Genomic DNA, 16,227 nt, shown 5'->3' on the forward strand with positions numbered 1-16,227 from the left:
CTCTCATCAAGGATGAGAATGTTTGCATGTATCTGTTGGTCGGAACCCAGTATTACCTACATATGCCAGCATAAGTGAATTGCCACTAGTTAAGGATTTGATGCTTGCATTCCTTGTTGAGTGTTGGTTGTGTGATAGGATCAGCCGTGAGGAGTTGCAAGCATTGCCTAATTAGTGAAACTTTGCTGCAGTAATTTCCACTGTTGTACTTATGGCTGGCGTATGATAGGATTCTGGCCACTCTGTCTCTGATGAGAAAGGGACTTCGCATTTATCTGTGCATTTACCTAAGGTGTGAGTCTCCAGGTTGTCAACTCTGCAGCGATGTTTAATTACCAGTTGCAGCTGGATTGAGAAGTGGCTCACAGTGAGATGTTACACCAGGACTGCACTGTAACTGCACTAAAGTTGTGTGCCCCCCTTTTTTTCTTTCTCCTTCATGATATTCCTTCACTTTCCACACGGCCTCAAATCATCAGTGGGAATAAACTTTTTCTTTTTTTAAAAAAATTGGACTAACTGAGCACTGAATGCAAAAGAGGGCCACTGAGTGACGGTCTCATAGCAGCAATGTTGTTGTTTATTGCTTTGCACAGTGGGCTGAACAGTTCAAAGTACTTTGCAATTCTTATCTCATTTCCTCCCTTAGGTATGGTGGTGATGATAGTCTCTGCTCCAGTTTTAAGAGAAACAGAGTATCTATGCCATCGCTACATTTAATGGTGAACCTCGATTCTGAGAAATTGGGGACTTCTTGGAGAAATTGGTGAAATCGCTGCCCCACTGTCTCTGCCTGCTGAGGATCTTGAGATGATATTGATGCACATGTCTGTTGTTTGTTGTTTAGTTGTTTAGTCGTGTCCGACTCTTCGTGACCCCATGGACCAGAGCACGCCAGGCCCTCCTGTCTTCCACTGCCTCCCGGAGTTGGGTCAAATTCATGTTGGTAGCTTCGATGACACTGTCCAGCCATCTCATCCTCTGTCGTCCCCTTCTCCTCTTGCCATCACACTTTCCCAACATCAGGGGCTTTTCCAGGGAGTCTTCTCTTCTCATGAGATGGCCAAAGTATTGGAGCCTCAGCTTCAGGATCTGTCCTTCCAGTGAGCACTCAGGTTTGATTTCCTTCAGAATGGATAGGTTTGTTCTCCTTGCAGTCCAGGGGACTCTCAAGAGTCTCCTCCAACACCAAAATTCAAAGGCATCAATTCTTCAGCGGTCAGCCTTCTTTATGGTCCAGCTCTCACTTCCATACATCGCTACTTGAAAAACCATAGCTTTGACTATTCGGACTTTTGTTGGCAAGGTGATGTCTCTGCTTTTTAAATGCACATCAATGTTGCCTGGTTTCTCCCTTGCCTATTATGGGCAGGGAGGCTATTAGACCCCTAATGCCATGCGGCTTCCAAAGAGAAACAGAATATCTATGCTGTTGCTCCTGCTAATGCTGAACCCCAGTCTGGAGAAACTGGGGACAACTAGGGGAAATTTTGTTTCTCTTTCATGATATTGGAGAAACAGCTGCCCTAGTGTATCTGCTCATAAATACGGTAGAAGATTTTGAGATGCCATTTATGCACATGTCTAAGTAAACAAACATGTTGGCTTGTTTTTCCCGTCCTTCCTCTTTTTAAATAATTTCAAGTGGCAGATCTGTTATAGGCAGTTTGCCAAATTAGAGGAAAAAGAGAAAAGTCATACGTGACATTTTCTTGACTAAAAGGAATGAAAAAAAATTAATGATATTATGGTCAAAACTCAAGAGTGTTTTCTTTATATAATCAGATCCTCCACACCGAGGGCACATTTTTTTTTTTAAAAAAAGAAGATTTCTTTCACCTGCAATAGACAAAAATGCAGATGTCTTCAATTCGGGAGCTGCTATTATTCATAAGAAAACCATTCATAAGAAAGGTAAAGGTAAAAGTTCCCCTTGACATTTTTAGTCCAGTCGTGTCCGACTCTAGGGGGCAGTGCTTATCCCATTTTCAAGCTGTAGAGCCAGTGCTTGTCCGAAGAGTTTCCATTGACACGTGGATAGTGTGACTAGGGAACGCCGTTTTACCTTCCCACCCAGGTGGTACCTATTTATCTACTTGCATTTGCATGCTTTCGAACTGCTAGGTTGGCAAGGAGCTGGGACAAAGCGACGGGAGCTCACTCTGTCACGTGGATTCGATCTTACGACAGCTGGTCTTCTGACCCTGCAGCACAGAGGCTTCTGCGGTTTAGCCTGCAGCGCCACCACATCCCTGGGTTCAATCCCTTAATACTCTCAGTTTAGGGAAAGAAATCTCACAACCTCCCAGAAGATTTCCAGTGAAGGAGAAGAACCTAAGCCCATGATGAGGGTGGTAAGTGGAACAGTCAGAAAGGGTTGTACTTGGCTAAATGAGGGAGTATCTGACCACACTCTGGGAGGCAGTGGAAGACAGGAGAGGGCCTGGCATGCTCTGGTCCATGGGGGTCACGAAGAGTCGGACACAACTAAATGACTAAACAACAACAACAACAAAATGAGTCAGTAGTTGGTGTGGGACAATATAATCATAGAATAATAGAGTTTGAAGGGGCTTATAAGACCATTGAGTCCAATTCCCTGCTTAAAGCAGGAATAAAAAGGCTTCATGGATGTATAAAGCATGTAGTAGTGCACCATAGTGGTTATGGTGGCTGACTGCAGCTCAGGGGAACTGAGTTTGAATGCCTTCTCAGCCATGGAAATTCGTGAGGGAGGGCCAAAGTCTTCCTAGGCATTGGGCTTTCTTGTTTTTTTTTTAACTATAGCCCCCAGTAGTCTACAGGAATCCCTTCCAGCCAGAATTCTGGGGGCTTCAGCCAGAAAAATCAAAGTCATGTCATTTGATTTTAATTGCTTGGAGATAATGAATAAAGGCTCTGTCAGATATCATGAATCTTCATGACAACAGGGGAAATAGTTGACTGAGGTTAGGCTATTAAAGACTTTCAAGGCATTAGTGGTTTGGTAGTTTCCTGAGAGGCACACAGTAGAGAGCATAATGGGCAGGGAAGTGACCAGACCCCTAATGTCTTGCAGCTTCCCGAGAGCTTGGCACCGAGCTACCCTCCCCATCTTCATGAAGATTCATCACACTTCTTGGAGTGTTTATTCCTCAGCTTAAAATGATTAAGAACACCTGAGAGGACTTGATGATTCAATTCCCCTGTAAGTTCCATTGATTCAAATGGATCTACTGTACTCTACTTGCAACTTACTGGTGGATTTCAACCTTTGATTCCGTACTTCCTCTGCTGATTTAATAGTTTTATTATCGAATTGATTTTAGTTTGCTTTTAACTTATTTATACATTTGTTTGTAATTGCATCTGTTAGCCAACTGGACCACTGTTCATTCATTCGTTCGTTTGTTCGTTCATTGGTGGGAAAGTGGATAATAACAAAGTAAATAGTCCACATGTGATCATTTTTGCTGCACATTTTTTAAAAAAATCATATGAAGTAGGGGAGGTTAGTATGCTTACTTGCAGTCTCTCTCCATATCTAGTACTTTACGGAATGGCTCGCCACTCCTTCGGGACATAATTTGCTCCCTGGGAAAATCTGAACTCGAGCATTAAGCCCCTTGGAATGTGTGCAGATACAATCAGTAGCTGGCAATCAGTCACTGCTGGGGATCTGGTTGGCTGGAGGGGTGTCTGTCAACGTCCTATTGTTGTTATTGCTATTATTATTGATTCACAGTTGTTCACCGCAGCTTGCCTGGAAAGATAATTGGTATGACTGACTTGTGTCGACCCTTAGAAGAGACACTCAGCACCAAAGATCTGGTAGAAGAGGGAGAGAAATCTTTTTTTCTTGCCATTTTCTGCTATAGCAGGTGTTAATTTGAAATAATCCGTAGAGCGGGTTCACTCTACTTTACAATTATGTCAAATGAGTCCAGCATGCAAAGAAAGAATAGCAAGCAAGTAATTATTCAGGAACCTCTCGGCTTAAACAGGCATTTGCTCCTACTTAGACCAGCGGGAACCTGCTCTGAAAATATATTTTAACTCTCTCCCCCCCCCCCCGGCAAATACATGCACTTATTCCATATTTTCACAAGGTAAGGCACAAGGAGTTAAAGCCAGATAAATCAGCCTCTGATTTCAGTAATGTTTGAGGAGATGCCTCAGAAATGGAGTATCTTGGTGAAAGTCCTCTTGTTGTTTGCTTCCATTTTCTCATAAACAGATTCACTGCCCCTGGACAAGGAAGACTGATGTATCAGTTTTGACCTAATAGTTGTGGATAGATCTGCCTTCCTTGTACTTTTCTTTCAGAAAATGGGACGCTGGCACTTTTTATAATCATAGATTCACTGATTAACACAACTTATAGAATCAGGAGTGGGAATTGTGCTGTTCTGCACAATTCCCACTGGCTCTCCTGCACAGAAAATAGAGCTCTACTGTGTGCAGAAAGTAAAAATATGGATTAACATAAGCCAATCCAGAACAGGAGACACCAAAGTTAACTATGGAGGTATCACATTAATTTCCCATACAAGCAAAGTTATCTTTAAGATTTCATAGCAAATACTTTGATCCTTGTATGCAATTAGAAATGCCGTCTGTTCAAGCTGGATTTGGAAAAGAGGCACTAGAGATCATACTGCAAATATAACTTGCCTACTGGACTATTTCTAATTCCCAGTTGTAGTAAAATGACTTCCTATGTTTGCCTCTATCCTCAGCAGCAATGCTGAAGTACGAAAAGCATGGGGTTCTTCCGACATGGATGGATGTTCATATTGGATGATTGGAGAGTCTTTCTGACGGACTGACAATAAACACACACCTCTTGAGCCTAGTGTTTTAAAATTCTACTTTACGTATGCTCTTGAACAAGACGCTGCATGGAAGAGCTTGGTGTTTTAGTGAAAATAGGCAAGAGAGAGAGAGAGAGAGAGAGAGCCAGACCCAGTAGATCCGACCTGGTAATGATGGGAAGCGAAATTGACAGTGATTTTTTTGTAGCTTCAAGTAAAATTGAGATGTCCGTGTATCAGCAATGAAAATGAAAGATGCCCTGCTGCTGTTTGCCACATCACTTTGAGCTTTTTTAAGACGGGAGGTAGTTTTTTTTTAATCTGGCCTAATTGGAAATTCCCATGATGGTGTTGCACAGGAACGGCAGAACCTTCAAAGGGTTTTAAAATGAGGATGACTGAAAGATCACAACGCTGTGTGTCATCTCAGGGACAGTTTCCGTCATTCCTCCCTAGCAATGCCATCGTCAACAGCAAGTGCACTCAAAATGAAAATAAATAAATCATGACCTAAATAGGGAAAAGAAGCTCTCCCTAGTTCATTCTTTTATTGCTCTGTTATTGCCCTTTGCTTAAAATTCAATTTTCTCGTTGATTGCTCCTTTGTTGTTTTTGTTGAGCTGCTCTGTATTTCACTCCCCCTGAATTCTGGTTTAATTAATTATCAAGCTGGAGGACTTATAGTTTGCTCCACTTACTTCACTGTCGTTTTTGTGTCCCTCCCACACTTACCAGTGCATGTGTCTGTCTTCATAAGATACTGCATAAACCAACACTTATTTGTTTGTTCATCCATCCATCCATCCATCCATCCATCCATCCATCCATCCATCCATCCATCCATCCATCCATCCATCCATCCATCCATCCATCCATCCATCCATCCATCCATCCATCCATCCGTTTCATACTCATACTCTACCTTCTACTCAGTGAGATCAAGGGGTGTGTGCGCTGCTCTCCTCTTTCTCACTTTTATCATCATAACAAACCTGGGAGGTGGATTGGGGGACAGAGGGAAGGAGAAGTCTAAGGTGATCCAGTGAGTTTCATGGATCAATGGAGATTAGAAATCCAGTTGCCAAATCCCAGTCCGCTGTATCACCCTGCTTATAAATGCTCTAAGAGTCTTCTTTGTGGCATACTTTACCAATACAGACGTATGCTCCTGCACATTGACAAAACCCTGTACATACATGGCATCCGTTATGTACAGCTGTGTGAACATAAGCATAAACTCCCAAAGGAATTAAAGACTGCACACCATTTTGTCATGTGTGCATCCTTTTCTAAATAAAGTAGGACTTTCGTATCCATGGGGGATTGGCTCTAAGCTCCCCCCCCCGCGGATGTTGAAAAACGCGGATTATAGCAAATTTATTTTATTTATTTGGCTTTTACGTTTTTACTATATCAGCACTTCTAGACTTGCACAGGCGGGAGGCAGGGAGATGGGCTGGAATTGACCCCGGATATGAGCCCTCGAACCTTGGAGGCATTCAAGAGGAAATTGGTCAACCATCCATGAGGTCTGCCTTGACTTGGATTCCTGCATTGAGCAGGGGGTTGGACTCAGTGGCCTTATAGGCCCCTTCCAACTCAGTTATTCTGTGATTCTATGCTTTTCTGCTTGGATTGAGTGAGGGATGTATTAATAACTGTGTCCTTAAGCAGACCGTGATTTAAGCAATGCTGTGTGCTGCATAGGACAGAATGAGTGCTTTTGTAGGATTTTGTGATCACATCTAGGACTTTCAGCAGTCTGAAGTACAAGTGCCTTCAAAGCACACCTGGGCTCAGTTCAGGAACTATTGTTCGTTTTTTGTTTGTTTTGTATGTCACCTTTCTCCTGATAAGGGGACCCAAGGCAGCTCACAATAGTAAAAAGAATAGAATTAAAATAATTATAAATTAAACATTAAAAAACAATGAAAAACAATTAAACTATACGCGAATTCAAATACAACTGAATAATTAAAAGCAAGCAAACTTGGTGGTGCTGCGGGTTAAACCACAGAAGCCTCTGTGCTGCAAGGTCAGAAGACCTGCAGTCGTAAAATCAAATCCATGTGACGGAGTGAGCTGCCGTCGCTTGTCCCAGCTCCTGCCAACCTAGCAGTTCGAAAGCATGCAAATGCGAGTAGATAAACAGGTACCACCACGGTGGGAAGGTAACAGCATTTCGTGTCTAGTCGCACTGGCAACGTAACCACGGAAACTGTCTTCGGAAAAATGCTGGCTCTAAACGGGGATGAGCACTCCCCCCTAGAGTCGGACACAACTGGACTCAATGTCAAGGAGAACCTTTACCTAAACATTATAAACTATATTAACCTGAAAAAGGCATTCAGGGACTCAATCATGACTGGTAAAAGCCTGCCTGAAAAGATGCGTCTCTAGTTGTCGACGAAAGGATAAAAGGGACGGGGCCAGCCTGATCTCCCAAAGGAGAGCATTCCGTAAACTGGGAGCAGCCACAGAGAAGGCCCTCTCCTGTGTCCCCATCATCTGTGCCTACACTGCCAATGGGACAGACAGGAGGGCCTCCTCTGATGACCTTAAATGCCGAGAATGCTTATACAGGCGTACCTCGGTTTGCAAACTTAATTTGTAAACCGAAACACAGTTTGCCATAGGAACGGGGCGGTGCTATAAACCTCCAGGCACAATGCATCCTGGGGAAACTTTTTCGTACTGCAGAAAAAAAAAATTGTAAACTGAGGCATTATTTTCAATGGATTTCTGTTTGTAAACCAAAAATTATGTTAACCGAGGCATTCGTAAACCGAGGTACTATTGTATGGGGTGATGTGGTCCTTTTGGGTAGCCTAGACCCAAGCTGTATAGGGCTTTATAGATAATGACCTGCACTTTGAATTGTGCCTGAAAATGGACTGGTTGTAGTTGTTGTGACAGTTGTTGTATTAAATAACTGCACCTTGTGAACATCCTTTTGTCTCTTGGCATTGCTTTGATTGCACTTTTCTGTTTATTTATCCCTTTTAATTGCTACTTTATTTGGAATGAGAACGGCTGTGCTTTGAGTTGTCCTCTAGCCATAATTTGCATCAGATCAGAGGATGCAAAGTATAATAAAGTAATTGGCTCGCTGGGGGAAAAGGAGGGGAATCAAGCGATCCGCCGCTCTTGCTTTCAGCTGCTCCCTCAGCTTCCCCTGCGTCAGCGGCTTGTGAGTGGGCTGCTCAAGTCCCAGTTTTGGATAATGTAAATACGATAAACTAAATGAGTGGACAGTGAAGCCAGGATCGCTACAGAAGCCGCGTGCTGCTTTGGAGTTCCCAGAGGCCCTTTCTGTTCTGTGTCAGTGGTGTATCTGAATACCATATGTCACCAGATGAATGTTCCCAGCCGTTCCTTCTAATGGGCACACATCACGTTCTTGGAAAATTCCATGCCCATCTCGGAGATAGAGCACTGACAGGGGCCTGCCTAATTGTCAAGTGGGCTGAAAACACAGAACAGTTTTTTAAGATGCCATTGTTTCGTCTGTAAACATTATTTTGTGTTATCGCAGATATGCAGCTACTTTACATTTCTCATGGTTGGGATTCAGCTCAATTAAAAACACGGGGATTTTTAATTCTGTTTATAAATATATTTTAGTTGCATTTCCTTATTTTATAAAATGTAGTGTAGTTTTAAAAGATGCTGTGTTCAATGCTATAATTAAACATGAGACTGATACATGACGGGAGGACTGAAAAAACATCTGATCCTTTGCATATTTACTAACAAAGACGGCTCCTCAAATTGTGGTTGATGTGTAGTTTTAAATCACTCAGAGTACAAATATTTTCTATTACAGTAGTTCTAGTTAGGCTTAAGATTGCGCAGCGCACAGACCTTTTTTTATCCCCATACAGATTTCAGTTAAAGCATCTCTGTTGCCTCGCTGATTTTATTCGTTACCATCACTATAAAAAGCTATTCCACAAAGAAGCCAATTGCCAGAGAAAATTGATCCTTCCTTCCAAATAGAGTCTATAGCCATTTGGCCTACAAACAATAAATGCATCATTCTTTTGCTCTCTTCATCCAGGGCTACGTGTTTTGCAACATTCAACAGCTAAAATACCTGGCAACAAAATTAGAGGATTCGAGGAAGATACGGGCGTTTCCTCTGCACTTTTTACGGATGTAAAAAAGGAAGGAAAGGAAATACTGTGAAGTGCTTTTGCAAAAATTAATCTGTGAATCTTCACTAGAATTGTGTTAATTCCCCTTAAATTTTGATATGGTGGTTCTCGCTTAGTGGAACCATCTAAAGTTACTTCAAATTGTTTTTGCTTTCAGAATTTGTTTGTTGGAAGTCTGATGAAATGGCTGTTGCTGGGGCATAGTTGGGGAAAGACAGGGGCGGCCGGTATCTCAGCAGAGCTGGCAGAACAGCCTAGTTTCTCTCTGTTGTAACTTGACGGCATGGTTGCTGCTAGGTGAGAGCCAAAGGGGGCTCATGGACTCTGCTGAGCTGATAGAATACTCTCAGCTCCCTCTGTTGCTTCCAGCTAAATGAAGTGCTATCTCTGCTTTTCCAGGAACTTTGGAAGGAGGAGGCAAATTTGCCCAAAGGGATACAGTGCCTGGGGAAGAAAGAGTGAAGGAAGAGTTTTCCATATGATTAGGGGCGGTCTTTAGATCGCTGCAGTAAGGCTTAGCAGTGCGAGTATGTATTGGCTAGAGAGAGAACCAAAGAAATTTCCATAGATGTAAGACAGTCAAACGCAACACTGACATAGCAGGCAATGCAAAACACCTTAAAAAATCACAGAGAATGGCCAATTGGAATAAATAATACAAGGATACATTGACATTTCTTCTCCAGTGATTCTCCCCTTCCTTACTGGTGTCAGATCAAAAATGGCAGGGATAAGGAGCCCCAATCCTTGGGGAACTAAGAGTCTCAAATCCAATAGACGATAAGGATCAACTTTTCTCCCACATCCTGGATGCCCTGTGTAATTTCCCCTGTTCCTGGAATGCCCTACTGAGCTTCCCATGGAAGTCTTTCTTTACCACTGGAATGTTGTGGTGCTTTCCATGGGTATTTTGGGAGCCACCAAGACAGATGCTTCCTTCTCTGCCAGTGGAACATCACTTGGGGAACAACAGTGATAGAAACAGATAGGTAAGGTCACGTGGGTGCTGCCTGATCTCTACAGAACTGTATTTTGGGGGATGATTTCCCATGTAATTACACTGTCCCTCCCAACATGTAGTTAACTTGCAGCTTTTCCTAAGTTGTATCCTAAGATGAGGTTCTGATAAATAACTGCATTTCCCTATAGTCTTTTATGCTTCATCAATCCCCCCAGTTCCCTCTGCTGTAGCCTGAAAGAAGGGCCACTTCTAAGAAGTTGGAGAAAGCTGATGTCTATACTGATAGAATATCCCTGATACCTTCTGTTGTAGTCTGATGAAATGACTGCTTCTAGATAAGCAAAAGACAGCTATACTGTATTAACCTTGATTCTCTTTTTTACAGCCTGGTTAAATGGGTGCAGTCTAGTTGGGAAATCTGGGGGAGTCGAAGGCAGGTACTCCGTCAGAAGAGGTGCCTGAGTAGCTCTGTTTCTCTCTTCTTCTGCTCTGTTGCTTGATGGAATGGCTGCCACCCAGAGGCAGCTTCTTAACAGAGGTGACAACATTGGATTTCAGAGTGGGAAGCAGAGAGATCATACTTAAAAGTCAAGCTCTCGGTTGGTAAACCTGGCTCCTGCAGGGGCAGTGAGAATTGAAGAATGATCAACGCAAGCGTAGTGGCTTTTAAATCTGCAATTTTCTGGCTTCGACATTGATTTCAGCTGTCCCAGATAAATGGCTTTTTGTCTTACAGGCATGCTGGCAACACACAACTGTTAGGCAGTGTCTTTCAAAGAAGGGTAATTAAGTAAGGGCCACATTTTTTATGGTATTCCGCTTTTAGCTCAGTAAAACCTTGCCTAAGCTGTTTTATTCATTCTGTTGGGCTTTCTCATCCTTCTGACTCTCTTTTACCTAATCCACATGTCCCTAAAGTGTTTCTTATAACTTCAATGGTTCAGATTTCATTACATTTGAAATCCAAAGGATATCCATTGATCACTTCAATTATTATAAGAATCTGGGTCTTTATCAGATTCAATGTGCATCTTGCACATTTAATTCCCAAGCTGTGTGCTAGGAATAGAAGGCAAGGCTACTGCTTTTACTCTGCGTGACGTACACTTGGGTCTGTCCTCGTTTCAGTAAGATCTTGCTCAATATGAGTAGTTTTTCCTTGTACCTTTACAGGATGTTTTCCGTATAAAGCCCTAATGCAAGGATATAGCAGAAGGATGAATACACACTGTGGAGGTTGCCATCCAAGCCTTTTCTCATCCTTGTAACTCTAAATCATGTTTTGATATTGTGTGAACAAGGGTATGTATTGACGTATCTGCAACCTTCAGGTTGCAGTCTTGAGAAATTAGGCTTTCGTCTTGTATTTTCAATGTTGTCACTCATCTTATAATTTTGATACTTCTGTGAAATGTGGAGAGGGAACATCAGCCTCTGATATACTGCAAGGATACTTTGGCCATGGGCAACTCAAGGCCGTTGACTGTACAAAAGATGTGTTTCTCATTTGCTGATATGGACTAGTCTGATATGTGATCATTTTGGGGATCTTCTGATTGGAAGCAGGCTAGCTGTGAAAGCTGCACTTCCAAATTCACTACTGCATCTCTCCTCTTAGGTGTTTTGACCAGCAATATTGGTAGAAAGCCTCAAGTTGAGTTTTAACTGGGAGAAACCAAGGATCGAAACTGGGGCATTCTGAATACGAAGGATGTCTTCCTTCCAAACACATAATGATTTCATATGGGTAAATGCTCCTCTGGGCTCATAAAGACATATAAGAGAAGTTAAGAGTAAAGGCCTAGGTTTCCCTATGTGGTTTTTCTTTTAGAGAGATGCATTGTTTCTAAATAAAGAATTAGAAGAAGAAGCAAGAAGCAACGAAGTGGGAAAAATTGAATGCAGGGCACATAGGCAACATTGGTGGGCATAGTGGTGAATAGTGGTGAAATTTCCACCTCCAGCACCTGCCTTGGGCTATGTTATGCCAGTTTATGGCAGAAATTGGCCAAAGAATGGGAACTAAACCAAACTAAACCAGAAGTAGATGTCCACTTCCAGATGTTGAATTTTTGTTGCAGCGATAGCAGCGGGGTTTATAATCTTATAATCTTAATCTCACTGCTGCAGAACTGGAAGGGATCCTATGGATCTTTGAGATCAGCCCCTCTCAGAGTGACGTAGTGAGGAAGTGAACTCCTAACTTCTGGCTCCACAGCCAGATACCCAAACAACCGAACTATCCGGCAGTTCTGTATTTGCAGAACCCATATCACCATCACAAAAATCACAGCTCCCGAAGATCTCAAAGTCTAAAAATGCCCTGACAAATGTAGGGTCTGATGACCGGCCCCTTGCCTATCTCTGGTTTAATGCACACATTAATGGACTAGTGGCATGCCCCTTTGTTGTCTGTCTAATATTAAAGGGGTAATTTGGGGTAGGGGACCTGTTGTTTCTTCAGCTTGATGTGGAATGGGAGACTGCAGTGGTGGTGATAAATAGTTAAGAGTCCTTGGCCTTAATCTCTGCATACTGGCCTTCCATGATTGTTTTTGCCTTTGTTTAACAAGCCAAGAGATCTCTTTGGACCACTGAACAAAGATGTGTAGAGCACATCCTTTGAACCTTTTTGCTTTTAATGAAGCCAACCCTACAGAGGTGGAATAAAATTCAAGAGGCTGGTTGCCTTTCAAGTGCAAATGAAGGAGACTTTTTGCCCGATAGGCCTGGGCGCTTACACAACACTCCAAGGAATGTTTATATGGTGGTGAAAATGAGTGGCCTGATAGCAGAATATCAACAGACACTTCATTTATTTAGTGCCCTGGCTTTAGAGGAGAGAACAATGTGTTTTGAAACACAACTGTCTACATGGGAGCCTTATCTTATCTCCTTGTGGACCGATTTTTATGGCCTTCCTATTGAAGTTGTGTCAACTGGAAGTGAGATTGTGGGCCCTGCTGTTCCTTCCCTTTTTTTTTTTTTTTTTTTTGACTTTGGAAGATAGGTTGATGGAATTGGCCTTCTGACTGAAAGTTACTTTGAAGGGAAGGTGAGCCGTTGAAGCACCTTTATAACCCGCAGTGAGAAGCAATTCCAGGCGAGTCTGATTTATTGAGCAAGCCTGTGAATTATCTGTCCAAGGTCAACCATTTTGCTAATAAAACACTGTCTGTTTGTTTTGGTTTTTTATCTAAAACGTGGAGGTGGGGGGGGACCCAGCAACCACACCTTCTCACTTCCTCTGTGTTGTTATAGTCAGCCTGGGCTCAGCTGTCTGTGTCTGAATCTGGTGGAGATCTCTGAAATGTTGACAGGATGTGTTGTTCTTTAAAGCAGAGGTCATCAATCCCCGGTCTGCGGCTTGGTGCCGGTCTGTGGGCTGGCCGGAACTCGGCCATGGATATTGATCTCCCCCCGCCTGCACACAGGGGGGCATGTCACACTCACGGTGGTCATATTGCACCCACGGTGGGTGTGTCACGCTTTCAGGGGGTGTTTTGCGCTCCCGGGTAGCATGTCACGCCCCTGTGAGTGAGAAACGCCCCCCTGCAAGCGAGAAATGCCCCGATGATTGCACAGGAGTGCCCCCCAGCCCACGCACGCATGGAGCTTTCTCCCCTCAGCTGTTCTGCGGCCCCAAAAAGGTAGGGGACTGCAGCTTTAAAGAATGAAAAAACCCTTCTCTAAAGGGCCTTTGAGATTCCCATCTCAGGTGTCTTCTTGGGATTATCTCAGTTGAAATGCTTAGAAATCTTAAGAAGGGCGTCAAAAAGAACCCCTGTTTTGGACCAGCAGATGGCATGCCAGAGAAAACTAAGAAAAGAGGGCCAAGAAAAGATCTGCTTGTTTTTGGAGTGAGGGATACCATTTCCCCCCCCTGCATAATGGAGGAAAGATGCTTGAAATAATTCTGAAAGAAGACCTGCTAGGAAAAACAGGATCCTAAAACATGAAGAGAAGTTTAAAAAAATCATGCAAGGAACAGGTGCAGTTTTTGCTGAAGGGAGGGACAGAACCGAACATGTAAGTTTGGGCTATGCGTTGAACAGGCTAGGTCACTGGTTCTTAACCTTGGGTTACTCAGGAGTTTTGGACTGCAACTCCCAGAAGCCTTCACCACCAGCTGTCCTGACTGGGGTTTCTGGGAGTTGCAGTTCAAAAGCATACGAGTAACAAAGGTTAAGAACCACTGGGCTAGGTCATCCAAGTTGACCTTGGAGGTCATCCAGGTTCTGCCAATCAAGGAATGGTTCAGGACAGTTGTTTAGCTTTGTCAAGGGCCATATTCTGCAAATGAGTATGCTTGCTAGCTGCCTACAAGTGCAGACTGGCCAGCTGAATCTTCCTCTCATAGCCAGATATTCCCGATTACTGTGGGTAATCGGGAATAAAGGAGGATTAGGTGTGGAGAGACAATGACAACAGGAAGTCCAGATAGGGAGAATAATTTCTCAAAGCTCTGGACAGAGTGCCGTTCTGCATAAGAAAACACAGGAAGTTGCTCTTTGCTCAGCGGAGCTGCGAATAAAATACTGTCCTGCCTGCTCAGCGATTGATTTGTTCAGTTCAGTTTTGTCTACTCTAGCTTGTACTGGTCCTCCGGAGTTCCAGACAAGAGTCTGCCCCATCCTTGAAACGCCAAGGATTGAACTTAGGACCTTCTGTATGCAAAACATGGGCTTTAGTACTGGGCTCTGTGCCTTCCCCTTAGAAATAAAGTGTTTATCTCTGTGGTTGGCAAATTCCTGGCCTGGCTGGTTTCCAGTTTCTGCTGGCAGGCTGCGATTCACTGGGTGAAGGATCCGTGCATCTCTGAGCTTCTGCTCCACAAATGGATTGATTGATTTCATTTACTTTCTTTTTAACTTAATTTTCTCCCCTAGTGGGGACATGTGACATACAAAATTTTAAAAATTAAAACCAAGAGTTATTTAAAAACAAGCTGAAATGCATGCAGAACTGTAATAGTCAAATATTTAAAAACATGGTTTCAAAACAAGAAGTCAGATTTTTTAAAAAAACCTCTCTGTGTTGAATTTCTGTCTGCTACATAAAGCTTCTACGGATAAAGAAGCCCTCCCTGCCAGGGGCAAAACAGATACAGAACGGAGAGAAGCTATTCAATACTCTTCCAAGCCGTTTCTTTCCGTGGTTGGGTGATGATCTCTAAAATAAATGTTAGTATTCATCTAGCAGAACAAAGTTCCAAACAGTAGTCCTAGAATGAGCTGGAATTTTTAGCATGTATACATTATTTATTTATTTATTTATTTATTTATTTATTTATTTATTTATTTATTTATTTATTTATTTATTTATTTATTTTATTTTATTTTATTTTATTTTATTTTATTTTATTTTATTTATATCCCGCCTATCTAGTCACTTAAGACCACTCTAGGCTGAAACAGCATTGTCTAAGTTGGCTTGGGCATGTCGTGAGAATGGCTGATGGTTGGATTCCAAAAGATCTCCTGTATGGAGAACTAGTGCAGGGAAAGCGCCCCAGAGGGAAACCACAGCTGCGATACAAGGACATCTGCAAGCGGGATCTGAATGCCTTAGGAATGGACTTCAACAGATGGGAAACCTTGACGTCTGAACGTTCAGCCTGGAGGCAGGCATTGCATCATGGCCTCTCCCAATTTGAAAAGACCCTTGTCCAGCAGGCCGAGGCAAAAAGGCAGTCCCAAAATAAGCAAAATCAGGGAGCTGGACAGGGGACAGATTGTATTTGTCTTCATTGTGGAAGTGATTGTCACTCTTGAATTGGCCTTCTCAGCCACACTTAGACGCTGTTCCAAGTCCTCCATACGGAGCACGATACCATAGTCTCTCGAGACTGAACGATGCCTACAAGTTACTAACATAAATATTAGTAATCATTATAGTGGCTACCCACATGGACCTCCCCCACTCCCTCTGTTACTTAAGCATTTTTACACATGAAAGATTTTAGAAAAGCTTTCTTTGGCACAGATGATGAAGGAGCATGATTTTATTGTGGGGGAAAGTTTCACTGATGTTCCGCCAAACATCAGTAGAACATACAAGCCCCATATTTACTTCCTGTGACTGTTATGTGACATCAAGTTGCTTCCAACTGATGGCAAACCCAGCATGTTTTTTTTTTCATGTATGTGAGGTGTTCAAGGGATGGTTTGCCACTCCCACATGCCCCTGTGAATTTTCTTGTCTAAGGAGGGATTTGAACCCAGTTCTCCTGAGTGCGAGTTTGATGCTCTCTCCTCTACATCACAGTGGCTGTCTGTTCTCCCATTTATATGATGGCGAATCTGGCTCAGTTTTT

At 42.9% G+C, this 16,227-nt stretch overlaps 1 protein-coding gene and 1 long non-coding RNA gene across 3 annotated transcripts in view; both read left to right on the plus strand.

Moving 5' to 3' along the window:
- PDE3A (phosphodiesterase 3A) overlaps nt 1-16,227 on the plus strand; it is a 314,647-nt gene that overhangs the window by 95,211 nt on the left and 203,209 nt on the right. The gene's annotated exons all lie outside the window — the stretch shown is intronic.
- Nucleotides 13,453-14,822, plus strand: LOC144583165 (uncharacterized). Its single transcript, XR_013536811.1, has 2 exons — nt 13,453-13,971; nt 14,116-14,822. It is a non-coding gene; the product is annotated as an uncharacterized LOC144583165 (long non-coding RNA).

This window comes from Pogona vitticeps, chromosome 5 (assembly GCF_051106095.1).
Source record: "Pogona vitticeps strain Pit_001003342236 chromosome 5, PviZW2.1, whole genome shotgun sequence".
Lineage (NCBI taxonomy): Eukaryota > Metazoa > Chordata > Lepidosauria > Squamata > Agamidae > Pogona > Pogona vitticeps.